This window comes from Schistocerca nitens, chromosome 1, assembly GCF_023898315.1.
Source record: "Schistocerca nitens isolate TAMUIC-IGC-003100 chromosome 1, iqSchNite1.1, whole genome shotgun sequence".
NCBI lineage: Eukaryota > Metazoa > Arthropoda > Insecta > Orthoptera > Acrididae > Schistocerca > Schistocerca nitens.
This window is the reverse complement of record NC_064614.1, coordinates 534669958-534690053: the sequence shown is the minus strand read 5'-3', so window position 1 is coordinate 534690053 and position 20096 is coordinate 534669958.

Below are 20096 nucleotides of genomic sequence, written 5' to 3'. Positions count from 1 at the left end.
AAGTCGGGTGACGCTGAGGGAATTAGATTAGGAAATGAGACACTTAAAGTAGTAAATGAGTGTTGCTATTTGGGAAGCAAAATAACTGATGATTGTCGAAGCAGAGAGGATATAAAATGTAGATTGGCAATGGCAAGGAAATCGTTTGTGGACCATCGCCTGTACTGGATTTAACAACAACTACAGCCCAGAAGAAGGTTTAAGCATCACTTCACTTATCACAGATATATAAGAAATTGTTTCCTCTCGAGAGCAAAAAGAAACTCGTAGAGTCACTAAAAATCCCCATTCTTAATTATGGTGAGCCTATTATCCAAGGAATTTCTCATGAGAGCTCACTTTAGCTGGAACTGGCAATGAATACTTGTGTCTAATACATCAGGGATGTACGCTATTTCGATCATATTATTCCCGCCTAAGATCAGCTATAATGGCTCCGTGTCGATAGGCGTAGAGATTATCATGGCCCATGTTTGCTGCATCGTCTTCTCAATCCCTGCACTCCTTCTTTTTTGTCTTCAACCTTTACGGTACTGTCGTATCAACACAGCAGAAATGCTCGTTCTCAACAAAGTAAAATCCTCTCTGTATCACTACACAACACTGCCATGTTCTCTAAGCCATTTTCTGTACCAGGAACCCGATTTTGGAACAATTTTCCTCAAAATATTAGAGAAATTAAAATCCTTTGAAACTTCAAAAGACAGCTAATGGCCCACTTTCTGTCACAATAGCTATCTCTTCTTGCCGCTTACTCTTATCAACCCTCCCTTCCTCACCACTTTTCTCTCCCCTTGTGTATAGACCTCTCTATCGAAATTCTCATCGTTCCCAGCAGCCACAGCCACTTTCATTTCAATCCTCTCCTGTTACATTATTAATTTTAATACTGTAGCAGAAAAATCTTCAAAAATTCTAAACTAATTAGTATCATTCTTAATGCCTTCACTGTATTATTATTATTATTAGTGTTACTATTATTATTGAAAATTATTATGTTTGTTAATAATGAAAATTATTATAAATGAGTATGTTATGTAATAACTAATATCATTCTTATTTAATCCATCATTTTATCATAATTATTAGCGTTACTATTACTATTATTATTATTGCTAATTATTATTACTATTAATATTGTAAAGTATTGTAACTGTGAATGCTATGTATAATTTTTTGTACCTATTTTCCGTGGTCAGATGTAAGAGAGGGTGCTAAGCCTCTAATCTGGTCAGTGTAAATATGCAATGTAGAAAAAAATTAACGAAACTAATAAAAGTTGTTCTTTTCAATAATACTGTTGATAAAGAGCAGAAACATATAAAAGCGTACGACGTCATAGAACTTCAACTTCAAATCTGAAAAACAAGGGTCCAATGCAATCCCTTCTACCTAAAGAAATGTCAGAATTAGTTGCTACTGAATTTTTTTGACTTGTTACCAAAAACACTACGGGGATTTGTTTATGTCATAGATATTCTTTCAAAATATAATGAATATTTCCCCTCTAGAAAAGCCACAGTATAGAAATAATAGACAATATGATTATCTTGTGCCAGTAGATAAACCTAATGCTAACTTGACAGATAACAGGTCTCTATGTATGAAAAAATGGAATCATAGAATGTAAGGAGGAATTAAAGTATATAGCAGCTTACCAACCAGCCTGTAATCCGGAAAAATGTAACATGAGAGAGTTGAGGAGATTTTCCAGATCACAATGTAACCATCATTATACTTCCTGAAGAATTTGTGTAAAGGATTTTGAAAGTGTAATGAACTGTGGAAACCACAAGACCACTCGGTTCACTCCTCATGTAAGTACGACTGGGTTGAGGACAAAGAAATCATTGAGAAAATCATTAAAATCCCACCTAAACAAGCCATGAGCATTATGGAGAAGAGAAATCTGGTAAAGCAACTGCGGAAAAACGAAATCCAACTTGGAAAAGGTGATACGTTGAAGTCACAGATGCCAGGATCGGAACACAAGGTTCATGTTGCTAAAGACCCATGAGAAATCTATTCTGATAACAAACGAAATTTTCAGTTTCTTTCACATACGTCATGGATCATTTAAAGTAGCTGAAATACTCCATACTAATGCCTACAATTTGATTTTTTCAAAAAACAGGAAATAGATGATTGTAAGCCTGAGGTAATAGACATCAGGAGGGTTCACATTCTCTGTGAATCATGTGCTTGGTAAGCACAAGGTTCTAAGCAATGTAAAACTGTTTTCCATTTCCATTTGTGATGTATTTTTCTTAAACTGTCCTATATATATGTAAAAATGGAATTTTTTAGTGTGTTAGTGACAAGTATCTAATTAAAGTTGTGTGTGTTCACTACTTATCTTAAAAGATAGATTAAGGAAAGACAACCTACATTTATAGGATTTTTGGACTTAGAGAAAGCTTTTGACAGTGTTGACTCGAATACACTCTTTGAAATTCTGAAGGCAGCTTGAGTTAAAAGGCCATTGAAGGAAAACGTTTCTGAAGAAGAGAAATTTGTTAACATCTTTTATAGATTTCAGTGTCAGGAAATCTTTTCTGAAACTATTTGTATGGTGTGTAGCTATGAATGGAAGGGAAACATGGACGATAAATATCATAGACAAGAGGAGAATAGAAGCTTTCGAAATGTTTTGATAAAGAAGAATCCTGAAGATGAGATAGGCGTATCACGTAACTAATGAGGAAGCACTGAATAGAATTGGGGAGAAGAGGAATTTGTGGCACAACCTGACTAAAAGAAGGGATCGATTGTTAGGAAACATTCTGGGGCATCAAGGGATCAGCAATTTAGTACTGGAGGGCAGCGTGGAGGGTAAAAGTCGTAGAGGGAGACCAAGAGATGAATGCACTAAGCAGATTCGAAAGGATGTAGGTTGCAGTAGTTGCTCGTAGCAGAAGAGGCTTGCACAGGATAAGTAGCATGGAGAGCTGCACCAAACCAGTCTTCGCACTGAAGGCCACAAAACAATACGTCTTGGATTTTCAACATGATGCAAATGGGCTCATGAAATGTAGTGTGTACGATTTTAGTTCTGCTCTTGCACATATTTCAAAATCTCAGTTGCGAGTATTTTGTTTATGCACTTTGGATTGCTCATAACTTACACATGAAAATGTTTAATTACTTTGTCAGTTAACGATTTATAAATTGAGTCGGTTATTTACAAATGAAGTCAGTGATCTGGAAGGGATGCAAATGAACTAATTGATAATAATAGTGCATTTACTAATTTTTTTAATGAACAGCATGATTCTGTTCAATGTACATCAAGCGTCAGTGAGGTTCAATCAGTCCATCACAGAAAAAATATGTTTTATTAAGAATATCATATCTTCAGTCAAAATATTTGGGTTTTCTTATTATTGTCTAATGCGTTTCGGTACTGCTACTCCATTTTCAAGTGCTGTGTGGACATAACGGACACTAAATCTGCTTCAATTTTTTACCTAACACTCACACAACGACCAATTTGTTAGAGTTTTCTAGAAAACCGTCTCAAGCGAATTAGAGAAGTAAGGTGTTGTAACATATGACATGCAATTGACGACACACATTTGTCTTCTGCTTTGGTGGAAAACTTGCTCTTCTTCACACATGTTTTGAACGATGTAACATGTTTATGAAGATACTATGTGAATCAAATGATGCATGCTTAATCACTATTACAGTGATATGATGTATAATTGAATTTCATGTCATTTGTGTTTACATAGATTGAAGAAATATAATGAAAATACAAAATTACTTAGAGGAGTGACAGTTAACATTTTTTGTTTTACATTCTTAGATATTCAACACCAGATATGACATGCTTATTAGCGTGCAGTCTAACTAAAAATACTCATTACAATTTAGTGCTTATATTGCTGCATAGATGTGTAGTTGATAGTTGAAATCGTAACCTAGTAGTAATATCTTGCTATTTTAGTTGGTACACACAAACGAAATAAAACAACAAAGTGCAAAGCGACAAAAAGTACGATATGTGCGTTAATGATAGGAGGGAAGGCGGTGGGACTGAAAATTAAGAGAGAGAGAGAGACAGAGAAATAGGGGGGGGGGCTGGGTAATAGGTATGGTGGAACAAATGGAAATGAGAGGATACATTGAGATAGGGATAATAGAACTATGTTCATTACTTGTTGTGAGGCTTTTAAATTGTGAGACTGCTATTACTGAATACAGAAAGTAATTTGTTGTATTCGGTATCTGTCCTTTTTCGAGCTTCCTGACACCTCTTATTGAAAAGTAGTGATGGAGGATGTTCGGCTAAGTGATCGATCCCTTAGTTCTGAGACTGAGGGGAGGGTCGAACAACGCTACGTTTCTATCCTAGTAATAGCACCATCTGTTCAACTGAAAGATCTTTACAGGTGAGAACTGGTCACTCATAAATAAAGTAAGGCAACAGTGCAAATAAGTAAGTAATTAATAACAAAATTTTAATAAAATTGAGGAAATATTTAAACATGTAATTGAATGACGAATTTGATTTGAACCTGAACACTCCATTGTCAGCAAGCCTCACATTAACACAACGACGAATTTGATTTAAAACTCAATACCGTATAGTCAGCAAGCCTCTCACACGCAAAATGATGTCCTTACAAAGCTTATTAGAAACGTGTCTTTCCCACCACAAGTTAAATAGTTAAAATTGTAGTGAGTGCAGTTAAGTTTGCGTAACACAGCGAACTATTTGACAGGGCTCCCAACAAATTCAGTTAACCCAGTCTTAGTTGTTGTTCTTGTTGTGGTCTTCAGAGACTGGTTCGATGCAGCTCTCCATGCTACTTATCCTGTGCAAGCCTCTTCTCCGAGTAACTACTGCAACCTATATCCTGAATCTGCTTAGTGTATTCATCTCTTGGTCTCCCTCTACAATTTTTACACTCCACGTTGCCCTCCAGTACTAAATTTCTGATCCTTTGATGCCCCAGAATGTTCCCTACCAATCGATCCCTTCTTTTATTCAGGTTGTGCCGCAGATTCCTCTTCTCCCCAAACCTGTTCAGTACCTCCTCATTAGTTACGTAGTACGCCCATCTAATCTTCAGCATTCTTCTTTATCACCACATTTCGTAAGTTCCTATTCTCCTCTTGTCTAAACTATTTATCGTCCATGATCAGTTCCATACATGGCTACACTCCATACAAATATTTTCAGAAAGGATTTCCTGACACTTAAATCTATACAAGATGTTAACAAATTTGTCTTCTTCAGAGACGTTTTCCTTCCATGACCGGTCTACATTTTATATCCTCTCTACTTAGACCAACATCATTTGTTTTGCTGCCCCAATAGCAAAACGCATCTACTACTTTGTCTCATTTCCTAATCTAATTCCCTCAGATTCACCTGATTTAATTCGACTACATTCCATTATCTTCGTTTTGCTTTTGTTGATGTTCATCTTATATCCTCCTTTCAAGACACTGATCATTCCGTTCAACTGCTCTTCCAGGTCCTTTGCTGTCTCTGACAGAATTACAATATCATCGGTAAACCTTAAAATTTTTATATCTTCTTCACGGATTTTAATTCCTACTCCAGATTTTTCTTTTATTTCCTTTACGGATTACTCAATATACAGATTGAACAACTGCGTGGATAGACTACAGTCCTGTCTTACTCCCTTGTCAACCACTGCTTCCCTTTCATGCCCCTGGACTCTTATAACTGCCATCTGGTTTCTGCACAAATTGTAAATAGCCTTTCGGTGACTGTATTTTACCCCAGCCGCCTACAGTATTTGAAAGAGAGTATTCCAGTCAACATTGTCAAAAGCTTTTTCTAAGTCTACAAATGCTAGTAACGTAGGTTTGCCTTTCCTTAATCTATCTTCTGAGATAAGTGGTAGGGTCAGTATAGCCTCACGTGTCCCATCATTTCTACGGCATCGAAACTGATCATCCCCGAGGTCGGCTTCTACCAGTTTCTTCATTCGTCGGTAAAGAATTCGTGCTAGTGCTTTGCAACTGCGACCTCATTATACTGATAGTTTGGTAATGTTCACACCTGTTAACACATGCTTCCTTTGGGATTCGAATTATTACATTCTTCTTAAAGTTTGAGGGTATTTCGCTTCTCCCATACATTTTGCTCACCACGTGGAAGAGTTTTGTCAGGGCTGGCTCTCCCAAGGCTATCAGTAATTCTAATGGAATGTTGTCTTCTCCCAGGGCATTTTTGACTTAGGTCTTTCAGTACTCTTTCAAATTCTTCTATTTCCGTAATATTGCCCTCAAATACATCGTCCTTATATAGCCCCTCTGTAGACCACTTCCACCTTTCTGCTTTCCCTTCTGTGTTTAGGAGTGGTTTTTCACGTAAGCCCTTGATATTCATACCGGTGGTTGCCTTTTCTCCAAGGGTCTCTTTAATTTTCCTATAGGCAGTATCTATCTAACCCCCAGTGATGTACAACTCTACATCCTTACATTTTTCCTTTAGCCATCCTTGCTTAGCCATTTAGCACGTCCTACCGATCTCGTTTTTGAGACGTTAATATTCTTTTTTGTCTGCGTCAGTTACTGCATTTTTATATTTTCTCCTTTCATCAATTAAATTCAATGTATCTTCTGTTACCCAAGGATTTCTACTAGCTCTTGTCTTTTTACCTACTTGATCCCCTTGCAACGATACTACACTCCTGGAAATGGAAAAAAAGAACACATTGACACCGCTGTGTCAGACCCACCATACTTGCTCCGGACACTGCGAGAGGGCTGTACAAGCAATGATCACACGCACGGCACAGCGGACACACCAGGGACCGCGGTGTTGGCCGTCGAATGGCGCTAGCTGCGCAGCATTTGTGCACCGCCGCCGTCAGTGTCAGCCAGTTTGCCGTGGCATACGGAGCTCCATCGCAGTCTTTAACACTGGTAGCATGCCGCGACAGCGTGGACGTGATCCGTATGTGCAGTTGACGGACTTTGAGCGAGGGCGTATAGTGGGCATGCGGGAGGCCGGGTGGACGTACCGCCGAATTGCTCAACACGTGGGGCGTGAGGTCTCCACAGTACATCGATGTTGTCGCCAGTGGTCGGCGGAAGGTGCACGTGCCCGTCGACCTGGAACCGAACCGCAGCGACGCACGGATGCACGCCAAGACCGTAGGATCCTACGCAGTGCCGTAGGGGACCGCACCGCCACTTCCCAGCAAATTAGGGACACTGTTGCTCCTGGGGTATCGGCGAGGACCATTCGCAACCGTCTCCATGAAGCTGGGCTACGGTCCCGCACACCGTTAGGCCGTCTTCCGCTCACGCCCCAACATCGTGCAGCCCGCCTCCAGTGGTGTCGCGACAGGCGTGAATGGAGGGACGAATGGAGACGTGTCGTCTTCAGCGATGAGAGTCGCTTCTGCCTTGGTGCCAATGATGGTCGTATGCGTGTTTGGCGCCGTGCAGGTGAGCGCCACAATCAGGACTGCATACGACCGAGGCACACAGGGCCAACACCCGGCATCATGGTGTGGGGAGCGATCTCCTACACTGGCCGTACACCACTGGTGATCGTCGAGGGGACACTGAATAGTGCACGGTACATCCAAACCGTCATCGAACCCATCGTTCTACCATTCCTAGACCGGCAAGTGAACTTGCTGTTCCTACAGGACAATGCACGTCCGCATGTATCCCGTGCCACCCAACGTGCTCTAGAAGGTGTAAGTCAACTACCCTGGCCAGCAAGATCTCCGGATCTGTCCCCCATTGAGCATGTTTGGGACTGGATGAAGCGTCGTCTCACGCGGTCTGCACGTCCAGCACGAACGCTGGTCCAACTGAGGCGCCAGGTGGAAATGGCATGGCAAGCCGTTCCACAGGACTACATCCAGCATCTCTACGATCGTCTCCATGGGAGAATAGCAGCCTGCATTGCTGCGAAAGGGGGATATACACTGTACTAGTGCCGACATTGTGCATGCTCTGTTGCCTGTGTCTATGTGCCTGTGGTTCTGTCAGTGTGATCATGTGATGTATCTGACCCCAGGAATGTGTCAATAAAGTTTCCCCTTCCTGGGACAATGAATTCACGGTGTTCTTATTTCAATTTCCAGGAGTGTACATTCTTGATTGTTACTTAACTTAACTTGGCCTGGTGTTCATTTGATGAAAGAATAAAACAGTTTCCAACTTCTCAAAATTTATTGACAACTGATCTACGTACTCGTCACGTTAACAAAATACTGACTGACATAATTCACAGATCTCTTTGACTGACTGACAAAACAACAACACATCAACTAACTTGCAGCCTTGCTTTATATAGAATTTTAACAATAAATTTCAAAATAACCCATTAATAATTTTGTACAATTCTGATGTCACAATTAAAATTTACAAAACATAAAGAAACTAGTGCTACAGCCAAATAAGGTATAAAGTACAATATTGTATTAGATAAATTTTTATAGTACATCACTAGTTTTAAATATGAAAATCGATCCGAACTTCAATTACAACAATGTCTCTTGCATTATTTTGGTTAAGTAATTGATTACAGTTTAGATTTGGTTACTAACATCCAATGACAGTACAGATCTCATGTTTCATCCGACTGCATACGAGAAAGTTGCAAGTAAGGCCTCAAATTCTGAAAATCGAGAAGTTGTGTGATGTAAACAATTGGAGAGTTATTTAGAAATGCAATTACAAAGGATATTAATTACAGTGGATGACAAAAATAGATAACAAATGAAAATACATCACTTGGTAATAATTTTTAAACCGTTTCTCAAGATAGGTTCTCTATGTCAACCCACCAATCAACTGCAATTCAGGTAATTAGAGACGCCAGCCACTTATACCAACATTTCCACAGCCTCGTAACATTTGTTGCTAAATATCTCTTGCTTCAGCTTCTAAACTAGGTTTTTGATTTGGAACCTGTACATAATTGTGTTATACAATACCGATAATATATGTCCTTCCCGAATAAAATAACTGTATTTTGGAAAATTGAACAGAATAATGCGTCCAAAACACACACAATAGTCTGCAGGAAGTACTGAATCGCCCGAAACATTTTCCCCTGTATTTGTCAGTCGTTCCCTAATTCTCTCTCTAAAACTCTCTAAAACCTCTGGTTTTTCCAGTTTATCAATGTCTTATCTGCTTAAATTCCTACCTTTTTGCAGTTTCTCCGGTTTCTACCTAAAGTTCATAACCAATAAATTGTGGTCAGAGTCCACATCTGCCCCTTGAAATGTCTTACAATTTAAAATCTGGTCGCTAAATCTCTGTCTTACCGTGATATAATCCATCTGAAATCTTCCAGTGTCTCCAGGCCTTTTCCATGTATACAACCTTCTTTCATGGTTCTTGAACCAAGTGTTAGTTATGATTAAGTTATGCTCTGCACAGAACTCTACCAGGCGGCTTCCTCTTTCATTCCTTACCCCCGGTCCATATCCACGTACTACTTTTCCTTCTCTTCCTTTTCCTATTATCGAATTCCAGTCCCCAATGGCTATTAAATTTTAGTCTCCCTTAAGAATCTGAATACTTCCTCTTATCTCATCATACATTCTTCTATCTCTTCATCACCTGCGGAGCTAGCTGGCATACAAACTTGCACTACTGTGGTAGGCGTGGGATTTGTATCTATCTTGGCTACAATAACGCGATTAACTATGCTTCTCGCAGTAGCTTACCCGCGCTCCTATTTTTTTATTCTTTATTAAACCTATTCCTGCATTACCCCTGTTTGATTTTGTGTTTATAACCCAATATTCACCTGACCAGAAGTCTTGTTCCTCTTGCCACCGAACTGCACTAATTCCCAATATATCTAACTATAACCTATCCATTTCCCTTTTTAAATTTTCTCGTACCTACCTGCCCAATTGAGGCATCTGACATTCCACGCTCGGCTTCGTAGAACGCCTGATAACGATGTCCTCCTGTAGTCCTCGCCTGGAGATCAGAATGGTGGACTATTTTACCTCCGGAATATTTTATCCAAGAGGATGCCATCATCATTTAACCATACAGAAAGCTGCATGCCCTCGTGAAAAATTACGGCTGTAGTTTCCCTTGGCTTTCAGCCGTTCGTAGTAGCATCACAGCAACGCTGTTTTGGTTGATTTACAAGGCCAGATCTGTCTATCATCCAGATTGTTGCCGCTGCAACTACTGAAAAGGCTGCTGCCCCTCTTCAGGAACCACACGTTTGTCTGGCCTCTCAACGGATACCCCTCCATTGTGGTTGCACCTACGGTACCGCTATCTGTATCGTTGAGGCACGCAAGCTTCTCCACCAACAGCGAGGTCCATGATTCACGGGTAGCCCAGTGTTAGGAGTATCAGACCTCGAATTCTGACGTAACAGCACAGAGAAGTATCCTCAGATATACCACATTACTGTTGGCGAAACGTTATTACATAATACAGTACACTTGCGCCAAGTTAATGTTCTTCGTCGAGAAAAAACTCAACGCTCGAAGGCAGTAAGGTCCACGAAGCTGCTCCAATTTTATCATTCGTAAATGGCGCCGCTGTAGACCAAATCCATCTCCCGGACGAACGCTACCCAGACTCTCTTCTCTCCCCCTATTGCCGACCAGGAAGAGACTCCGAGGTGCCGCACGTTTCAAAGCTCAGAAACGAGGCCACGCTAATAATATCTATGACTTGTTACAGAATTGTTGTTAAAATGATCATCATCAACAATTATCTAGTTTTTATTAGAATGAAACATTCGAAACTAAGTCTTCTCGAGCTGATTACTTTGCCATATATCAAGAAATATGTACATTTAGAGACTGTGTCATATCAAAAAGGTTTGGAAAGTTCTACTCTACCGTTTGATGCACTCTGTTTATAGATATTATCGCCATCACATCTTTCTACCAACGTAATGTATATAATACATAGTTTGTCACATAAATGTCATTTATAACTGACATAAACCACGTTTAAGGAAAGGTTAAAGATGCAAGGGAAAACATGCTGCTATCATGCTACAAGTTTCTGTGGTATTTATAGCTCTGGTTCACTTGACTGAATTGTATTAATTCAGGTCATCGACACTCTGGTACCTTTTGAGTTTCAGGAGACGGAGATTAGTGTTTAACGTCTTGTCGGCAACGGTGTTATTAGAGACGGAGCACAAGCTCGGATTGGGAAAGTATGGGGATGGAAATCGGCTGTGTCCTTTCAAAAGAACCATCTAGGCATTTGCCTGAAGCGACTCAGGGAAATCACAAAAAAACCCAACAAACAAAGTCCGATGATCCCATGTAGGCCCAACGGTACCGACCGGCCGCCGCGTCATCCTCAGCCCATAGCCGTCACCGGATGCGGATAAGGTGGGGCATGTGGTCAGCACACCGCTCGCCCGGCCCTTGTCAGACTTCGTGACGGGTGCCGCTACTCCACAGTCAAGTAGCTCCTAAATTGGCCTCACAAGGGCCGAGTGCATTCGGCTTCCCAGCAGCACTCGGTAGATTTGGAAATCACGGAAAACCTAAATTAGTGTGGCCGGACGCGTTGTTGGAACTGTCAACCTCACGAATGCCAGTCCAGTGGGCTAATCACTGTCTGACCTCGCTCGGTAATTGAGTCGCAGATTGTCCAAGTTATTATGTGTTAACAGTACATATACGGTTTGTAATACGGACGAAGATTGTAACTGCATTTGTCTGCCAACAGTTTAATTTAGAATGTGTGGTAAATCATAGTTTATAAGAAGCTGTGTTACTCGTGAACTAGCGGTCACACTGTGAAGTGCAATGCTGCATCTATCCTGAAAGCCACACACGCAATTTGATATCCTCATGTGTTTTGAGCTCCATTATATTCACTTTTTGGCATTTCTCAGTTATTTAGATATTATGTCCACTTGTGGGAAAGCGTGATCTTGGCCATCTGCTGCTGCACATCTTTTGCATCCGCGCCAGCTACGCCAGACTGGCCCACCTCGCTCCTGCCCTCGTCTGTCGTACCTAACCAATACCCAGCAGGGCATGTAAACTACCTTCATTCAGCATGTCAGTGGGTTGGAAAATCTGCTGCGTTTGTATTTCTAACGCCCCTAGTATGTTGAGTTTTGTGCATGTTGGTTGAGTAAGGCAGATAGTGACATATTTAATGATACTGAAATACGCTCTAAGAAAAAAAAGAAACGGAGTTGTCCGAAATCGACGGAAATGGGCAGATGTTATTTTCATATACAGACACACGAATGGTTACAGTTTTAGAGAACTTGAACAATTTATTCAAGAGAAAGAGCATTGGTCCACCTCTAGTTTGCAAATAGTTATTCGGCTTGTCACTTATTAGCGTTGTTGGATCTTCTCCTAAGGGATATCGGGCAAATTCTGTCCAGTTCACGCGTTAGATCGTCAAAATTCCCAGATTCGTGGAGGGCCCCACACGTTCTCAATTGGGGAGGGATCCGGCGATGTTGCTGGCCAAGTTTCAGCTTGGCAAGCGTGAGTACAAGCAGCAGAAACTCTCACAGCTTGCGAGTGAACATTGTCTTGCTGAAATGTGAGCCCAGGATGGCTTGGTGTGAAGAGCAACGAAACAGGGCGTGGAATATCATCGACGTACCTCTATGCTGTAAGGTTACCACGGATGACAATCGAAGTGGCCCTCATATGAAATGGAAAGGCACCCCAGACCATCACTCCTGGCTGCCGGGCCGTATGGCATGCGACAGTCATGTAGATATCCCACTACTGTCCATGGCGGCTCCAGACATGTCTTCATTGACTGGAGTAAAATTTTCTTCAGTCAAAACCCCCACTTGAAACTGGTCACCAACAACCAGCATAGACGTGTCTGGACACGCCCTGGTCTGCAGTATGTCGTTCTCAAATTTCCTTGAGAATTAAAACTGAGTGTTGAGTTATGACTTGCCTTTCGCGGACTTCCCTCTCACCGATACTGCTATACAGGTATTATTCAAAGCCCATCTTCACAGTTTCACATCCGCTAATGCATCTTCCCTAATGTCACAACTCACACTCTTCTGTATACAGTGAAACACATATTTACGTGATGTTGCCACTAGCTTTTGTCCTAATCTAACAAGCGCTTCATACTTGCTTATGTGGTATTTGATTTGTACTACATGTACAAATGATGAGGTACGATAAGAAACTGTATTTTATTGTAGCCTGTAGGTACCAAAAGCATAGAAAACATGTGCAAAATACATTAAAAGCTAACTTTTCAGAAGCGATATGAAACATCTAATTATCATACGTCTTTATGTTGAAATATAAGCATAACTGATTTTAGGCATAGGACACAGTGATAGTTATGGAGTACGCCGACGCAAAATTCCTTACAATCAACTGAATATTTAGGAAAAGGACAGAAACAATCGAAAAGTAGTAGGGCAAAGCGGGCATGGCCGAACTCTGCATTGTTGCCAAATTTATTCAAGATGGAGGATCCAAGATGGCAGCCATAGGCGTGGCAATGGCGCAGTGACGTTATGGCTCAAAATTTAGGCACGAAAATAGGTTAATTGGGCTACCTCTACTAACCTAATCCCACTCCATCTGCTTCCCTCCCCTCCTCCCTCCCCTCTCCTCTCCTACACCCCTTCACTCCCCTTCCCTCCCCTCCACCATCTGGAAATTGGCAGGAAAAGGACTCCTTAGTCTTTGCTGGGCTCCCGGGTGGGATGCATGTAACACTTTATTTTGTATGCATTGTTTATTTAAGCAATTTTAGTTGTCATGGACAGTAGCTCCATCCAGTGTTTACACCTTGAGATTCAGAGTCTAACGGATCTAATTCGCAACACCACCAACACAGGGTGCTGTCGGCCCTACCCTCCCCCTCCACTCCTGTGGTGTAATCTAAGACAGTGGTCCAGGAAGTAATGATGGGAATTTGCTCAGTCTGTGTCTAGTTGATAGACTGGGAGAGTGAACATAATTGTTTACTGCATTCAATGGATGAGATGTCTGTGCTGGAGAAGAAGGACTTTAATGGGTATATTAGCTGTAGTCAAGCAGCTGAGGACTGTGTCAATAGCCACTTGCACGATATTTGGCAAGCAATTATATTTGGTGAAGACAGATACACTTCATCAAATAATGAAGATGCAGCAGGATGGTGCTATGTTACACTTCCCAACTCAATCTAATAAACGCTTGTGCTGTAACAGTAGATCTTTCGATAAAAGTCGAGTCAGTCTTCTGAAGCACAAGAGGCAAGACGTTCACTGCTGTGTCTGTGAGCTCCCTGCCCCAGGGCTCTGCCACGCAATAGCCACAGGGGTTGCCACGTACTTCCTGTCGTATTGAGAATACCTGCAGTCTTCCTCCTTCCCTACTTCGTTGATCATGAACTTCTTTGGGAGTTATTACATCTGGTGCTAAGCAGTTTATGGAATACTGTTACATACATAACTCGAAGATGTCACATGAACTAAATGTAACGCTGCACAAACAGAGAGAGAGAGAGAGCTTTGCATATGATGCAAGAATATTTAAACGATTTTTGATGTAATTACACGTTTTATTCCGAGAAACAACAGAACCACACTTGAATATGTACTCTAAAAAGATCACGCACACTTTTGAAACTGTCCCAGAGACATATCACGTGCTTTTGTGGGAAATACCACAGCTTTCGCTTGTCTTGAGCGTGGGGTGCTTCGTGAGTTACTAAATCCAACTAAATATGTCTGTAAATACACTTTCGAAAAAGATCGCTGCTCTGTAGTTTGCTGCAGTTTTGCAATGCATACCGCCACACTCGAACACAGACTCTAAAAAGTTCTCAGCACACTTGTGAGACCTCCCCAAGGCACTTCACACCTTTTCTTTTTGTGTGAAATAGATCCCAAAACCGAAATCAGCTGGAATATCTGATTTTATACGTAAAAATTACGATATTTTGGGGGCAAAATAAATATCTCTGTAACTCTAAAAAGGACGCTCACCAGGTTTCGAATTATAGCTGCTTGTATGAAGGCACTGCCAGACGGAGAGAGAGACAGAGAGAGAGAGAGAGAGAGAATTTCTGAGTCATACAGTTGTTGTGGTAGTCAACACTTTTCTGAAACGGTAAGTGGACGTGATTTATATTATCTGTTGAAATCAGGGACATTATTTTCCTCACTTCTCGAAGCACGCATTGGTGTCAAACCACATATGGGAAAATCAGAACAATCACACGAACAGAATTAGAAGCACAGTCCTACAGACGAGAAAGGTGGCTGGAATTTTTGGTGAATTTTTGATGTCCTGCAGCTGCTGGTCTGAAGATGCTCTGAAGCCACAATGGCAGGTGAGGGACATCATCCCGCCAGAGCAGAATGGTCCGCTTGTAATTGTCTCTGAACACTCGAACAGAGAAGACATCATGTGACTCTCAGACGTCACAGAACTTTCCGTAGATAGTTTGCCCGCGTCTTAGTCTGAACCAGTCTATAGAGGCTCCTGTGCCCGCCACGAAGGATGTCTCTTGACTCTCTGACGTCATGGAACTTCTTGTGAATGGGGCATTCTGAATGTACCCACCAAGGTGTTGCTGCTGCCGGTGTGGGAGCACTGTCCACCATTTTCTGCAGACAGACAAATGATGACACATTCAGTGGCAAAGCTATTTTGTATAGACCGAAAAAAGGACATACAACAATCATATTGCACAGACAGTTAAACCGTACGAAAGTGCTCTAAGATAATGAAATACAAAAACTACCACCAAAGACACTTCCGCAATTACACTGCTACGCTACTGTCGAGGAAAGCCTGAATTGTTCAGCGTGAAACCGATCTCAATCTGGGCTGTATCACCACACATGAATGTAGTAAACACACTTGCAGCTTTGTGCACGTGATCATCCCAATTTAAGTCGCAACTGAGATGACGTCAGAGAGTGCTATAGCTACCACCTTCTGCAACCTGTGGAGAAACAAGGTGAGCAAAGTTAATACGACAGGACTGTCTTTTTTTTTTTACCGCTCTGTGGAAATGGGAACATGTCATAACGTCATAACTCCACCAAATATGTACAGCATGTAAGGCCAGCGTCAAATGAAGCTTTCTGCTGCAACATGAGGTACCATAAAAGACAGTATGCACTTACGGGAACTGGAAGAAGGATGAGGATTTTGCTGCTGCATTGCAGTGCATCTCCAAACTACATACAGGTACTGCAGTCTGAAGGACATCTTCGTCCTTTGGGGTGCATTCATGTCTGTTATCCAAACATTCTCTCTGTCATCATTAGTTTGTATCATCTAATATGTCAAGAACACATAATATCTGTGTGCTGGCATTGGGCCTATGTGACAGTCCTATTAAATATACAGCAGTTGGAGCAGTTGACCAATTATTGAAGTCACCCACACATTGTAAAGTTTCATCACCCCATACTGTAGAAAGGCCATATCCCAGACCATCGGTTGCAAGAGTGGGACCATGTGTCCCTGTTTTGACGTTTGATACATTTTTTTTCTGCTGTAACACATCCAAGCAGTATATGACTACAGTTTTGTACATCTCCATCCATTTTGTTTTTTGCTCCAAGACTTCAAGGTCTGTGTCATCTTCTAGACTGACGTTAACATGTCATTGGCCTTGACTGAAGGCTGGCATCGCATGGTGCAAATTATGCTGCTGCTCCCATAATACACATAATACACGCACGCACACACACACACACACACACACACACACACACACACACGCACACGCACACAAAAACTGAAATAAAAGGTATCACAACACATGGAATCTGGAAGAGTTTTGTGGCACTGTGGAGCATTTTACAAATAGCTTTCGAAAGGTGATTATGACCTCTACATTCAAACTCATCTTTCACTTTGGTGGGGTCACAGATGGCTTGGTGTTTCGTTTCCACTGACTCCACATAAAGCAGACATGTATGCTATCACTGTTTTGGTGCTAGTCATTTCTCTGGAAGGTGTAGCCCTTCCACCAAGACCCTTCCTCTATTATCACTTGTTTAAGTGATGTCAGCCAATCATTATAAGGTAATCAACAGTGTATCAATGGACAGATGGGGTGGAAAAGACACCACTGATTTCTGTAAAATGTATCAAAGTTTATAGTTCAATCAGTTTTAGCAATTTCTTTTCCATATTTTGAACTCTGAGCAGTGGCATGGCAGCATGCTTCCCAGAGATTCTGCATCACCTCTAAACCGCCCCTCTTCTACTTTGCAAGTACCACATACTAGACTGAAAATGTAGATAGACATCTGTCCCATACATCCATTCATTGTTAATTCTAGCACTTTGATCACAGCGCATAATTTATGATTATGATTGCTCATCTTTCCCTGTATGGATGGGAATCGCAGAGCATTCTCGCATTCTTAGGACAAAGTTGGAGATTGAAAGATCACCTAGTACTGTCATTGACCAACCCTCCCTGCAACACTGTCACCAATTTAATCTGAAGGTGACCATTTGTAGACCACTACATTCAATTTCTCATGAAGACGGAGATAAGAGCCAAGTCCATAACTGCTGGTCCGCACCAATCTCACTCACTGCACCTTTCAAAGTGCACAAAATCTCGGCAGATGTGCACATGTTGAGGAGGTTAGCACTCCTTATCCGTGTACAGTAGATATGAAAGTGTTTTGATCATATAACAGGTGGTTAAGAAGATATATGTGGTTTTTATGCATGATAGAGTTCCAGATGGGTGGAGTTTGAAGCATTTTATGTAAATGAAATGCACTATCAACTCTAAAGTATTGATCTAGTGTCTGGGGTCAGTACCATGAAGGTATTGGTAAGAGAGAAAGGATTACAGAACATACACATGCCCTCTAATGCATTACAAGAATGTCCAACTTCTGACATACATCCACCCTGCAAGGATTCAATCCCACCCACTACAGTGACAATCTTTAAGAAGATAAAATTACTTCCTTAAAACATAGCATCTTTGTTATACATGCACAATATAGCTTTCCAGAAGTGTATAACACCAACTGTTCACATCCAGTCACAGTTCATAAATTATGCTAAGTTCACATCAGTCCTATAACAAAATGATCGTTAATAACAGCGAATGCCTCTTACAATCAAGCTGAGAAACACGTAGCAGCACTGTGTGGCACGTGAAATTACATGATACGCTGCCACTAACTCCGTAAATAGGACTTCTGTCAAGCAGATGTACACACAAGGATTGAAGTGCCACATAAACAGCTGTCAGTAATTTAGAGTGGCAGCAGTCACGAAACTGAAGATTGGATTTTATGCCCAAGATGCTGCAGGGGAATGGAGCATGTCACATAAATCTTTATTCGTCTAGAGGAGGGTGTTGAAACAGGATGGACTTAGTTTCATCATCAACACACATGTATTGCAAGTCCTCTGATGACTGAGAGGTCTGCTATTGATGATTGCAGGTAGATAATGCTTAAAGTCTCACACAGAACATGCAGCTGTATGTGAGTCGAACACAGGTTATCCCAGACAACTGTGCACCCCAACAGAACAACGGAAAAGTGGTTAAATGACCTGCAGCAACATCTCCCTCTCTATATAGAATACATCATCAGGCTACCATTAAATCAGCCACGTGCAGTAGCCACAAGGTCTGATGCACCTGGCCACAGTTCACGCAGCTCTCCCTGTCGGAGGTGCGAGTCCTCTCTCGGGCATGGGTGTGTTCGTTGTCCTTAATGTAAAGTTTAAGTTAGATTAAGTAGTGTGTAAGCCTAGGGCCGGATGAGCTCAGCAGTTCGGTACCATAGGAAGTTACCACCACAAAAATCTACCATTAAATCATAACTCGTTACAACTCTGTCTCAACCCATCACCCCATCCACTTCCTGTCATCCTTTAATGCAGATAGAAGTCAATTTAGAGGCAGATAGTTCTCTTTTCCCAGGAAAGCATCAAAGACAGCAGTCAACTCGCGTGTATCACTATTACCTCAATAGACATATAATAGAATTTTGCCATGCAGCAACTGTTCGTTAGCTGGCACTGTAATGTTGTGACAGGAGAAGAGTTCAGAGTAGCACATTGTAAATACTGTCTGTTAGGGTTTAAAACACCTAATCACTCTCTCACAGAGTCAAACACACAATCTATTCTGTAGTTGTATATTGCAGTCCCTCAGCCGGTAATACAATGCTCTTTAGCTAAGAACACATAGTGCACACAGACCAGAGTGAACGTCTTGCCTCTTGCTCTTCGGAAGACTCACTGGACATTTATCGAATGATCTACAGTTACAGCAGATGCATTTATCAGCATGAGTTGGGAAGTGTAACACAGCCACGTAATGCTGCATCTTCATTGTCTGATGAAGTGTATTCACCAGATATCATTGCTTCCCATACATCGTACAAGTGGCTATTGACACAGTCCTCAACTGAATGATTACAGCTAATTTATCTATTACACTCCTCCTTCTCCAGCACAAACATCTCATCCATTGAACACAGTAAACAATTACGTCCAACCTCCCAGTCCAGCAGCTAGACACTGTGCGAATTTCCCACCATTTCCCCTGGACCGCCATCTTGAATTACGTCATGGGAGAGGAGAGGGAGGTGGGGGCAACAGCACACTCTGATGGTGGTGGCGTTTTGAACTAGGTCTGTTGGACTCTGGACCTCAAGGCGTACACACTGGATGGAACTACAGTCCATGACAACTGAATTTGTTAAATAAACAGTGCTACAAAATACTTACATCCATCCTACCCAGGAGCCCAGCAAAGACTGTGTCTTTTTCCCACCTATTACGAAATGGTGGAGTGGAGGTGAGGGGTGGGAAAAGGAGAGGGAAGCAAAGGGTTAGCTTAATGGAAGTATCCCAATTGACCTATTTTCCCGCCAATATTTGAACTTCCCACCATGACATCACTGTGATGCTGTCACATCTAAGGCCACCTTCTTGGATCCGCCATCAATACATTTGGCAACAATGCAGAGTGGGACCGTGCCCACTTGGACTTCCTACTTTGAACAAGATGAGTCAGTAATAAGCCAGTTTGGTGGATTGCGTGACACTATGTGTGTTACTGTGTTACCAGAAGCAGGAAGCAGAACAGAGTGTCGCCACAGTCTACGGAATTATTTTCACAATAAATCTTTCAGG